This window comes from Adiantum capillus-veneris, chromosome 10 (genome assembly GCF_014529385.1).
Source record: "Adiantum capillus-veneris isolate H3 chromosome 10, ASM1452938v2, whole genome shotgun sequence".
NCBI lineage: Eukaryota > Viridiplantae > Streptophyta > Polypodiopsida > Polypodiales > Pteridaceae > Adiantum > Adiantum capillus-veneris.
The window spans coordinates 92946065-92948099 of NC_140940.1; the positions used below are offsets into that span (position 1 = coordinate 92946065).

General features: G+C 42.9%; 1 pseudogene; it reads right to left on the reverse strand.

Annotated features, from left to right (window-relative positions):
• Positions 1–519: 519 nt before the first annotated feature.
• Positions 520–1824, reverse strand: LOC147449242 (uncharacterized; annotated as a pseudogene).
• Positions 1825–2035: the final 211 nt, after the last annotated feature.

The window sequence follows — 2035 nt, forward strand, 5'->3', positions numbered from 1 at the left end:
TCCTCCCATCTCTTGATTTAGCCTCATTGTATATATGCTGTTTTTTCATTGGGAGAGTCTCCCCATCATGCTTGTTGTATCCCTCTCTTGCAAAGGTGGTTGTAGCCCTATGGGTAGTTTTCATTAAATAATAGAAGGATCTTTTTCTTGGGAAAAAAAAATGGAAATAGCATTTAAGGTAAGTCTCCATCATGTCACTGAAAACAATGAAGTATGCCTAACCCAGCTCAACACTAAGGCTTCTTTTTGAAAGCCAAAAGGACATTGTTGTCGAACAATTGATGTGGGCATCAGTATCATAGTTAGTGTACATAACATTGAGATAACATTCAATATATATACTGACTATGATACCAACATCCATATTTATTTTTTATTTTTTATTATTTTTTTACCATAAACGCGTGTGAATTTTATATTAAAGGGGAGAAAAAAGATACAAAAAAACATGCCAGGATTATTGCTGGCTCTGTGAGACAGACCCTCTAATTATCCAGTACATCATATATACAAAGGTTTTCATTGAAGCTTATCAATTTCAGTTTGGAGACATTCCATGTAGTAGTGTCCTTCATTGATCCTTTCCTCAAGGTGCGCAATTTCAACATCCATCTCATTTTCCCAATCATCCCGAGCAAAGACTTTGTCTTCAAGGTTGTTTCCTCCTACACCCCACAACTGGGCTCGATCATAGAAGTGCTTAGAATCCCACAAGATTTCCTTCTTGGTCCTGTGTATGGTGACTTGATCCCGGGTTGATCTTCATATCCTGCACATTAAGCGAAGAGAGCATGGTTCTCAAACTAGGTGTTTGGTAAGCAAACTCAAACATTTTACCATTTCTCATACGCCAGATTAACCACAAAAATTTTGCACGAGGTTTATTCCAAAACACTGTTAGTACTCCTACATAATCCCCTAGTAGTAGTTGTTTCCAAGAGGGAGAGAAGCCAAGAGTTCGGGACAGTGGGGCAAGAATTTCATTGTTGCAAGGGCAGGCTAAGAATAGGTGGCATATGTCTTCAATGACAAGGTTCCATCTGCAGCAGATCCCATCCCCGAGGTGGGCTTTGAGAGCTCTCTTCCTTGTCCAAAGATCCTTGTGAAGAATAAGCCAGAGCAAAATCGACTTTTTTGGCTCGATTGAGAGAGCCCATATGTGAGAGAATATGAATTCCCATTGTTTCAGGGGGTAACTCACCTACCATCGTTTATTTAGAGTACCTGGGATGGAGCTAGCTCCCGAGGTAAAAGCCCATACAGGGTTAATGAGTTTAAATTTCCCCACCCAGACAAAAGCCTGAGTGTCAAGAGGAAGGGGATCCTGGAGGGTCCAAGTAAGAAGGGGAGGAAACACCCGCGTCCTTGCTCTGATAATCTGGAGATCCCACGGCTTAATTCTGTACTTAAGGGCCAATTGGAGCTCATCCAGCCAACACCTATTGATAGGGTCCCAAAGTTGGGCCCAGGTTTTGAGACCTTTTTTGTGGAGGCTGAGAGCCCTTCGAAGAGCTGACTGTGGTAAGGGGGGAACGTCTAGGCAAGACCACCAAATGGAATCGTTTGGCGGGATAGAGTATTTGTGATTGGAGAGAGCGTTCAATTGGAGATCAGCCCTGTGCCTATTCCAAGCTGGACGATGGACCTTAATAGATCAAACCCTGTTGAGAGAATGACCTTGTTGCCAAAAAAGAGCACTGAGGTGGGAAGATGGGACCAACCATTATGCTCTGCCAAGCAGAACCTGACAACTTTCCTATACAGGAGCCTTGCCCATTCCTCAGTAGGGTGGAGTAGAGCAGAGATGACCAACTTGACAGCCATTTTATCAGCTATAATATTGAGATTTTGAATGCCTGGCCCACATTTCTCTTTAGGGAGTGTACAAATGTCCCAAGCAACCTTCGAGGTTTTCTTAGCAAAGGGGTCTCCTGCGTACAAGAAGTTTCTACAAGTTTTGGTGATCCGACTAAGATGGCACGCAGCAGGCCTCCAACACCCAAAGAAAAACAGAACATAAGCATTCAGAAAGTGA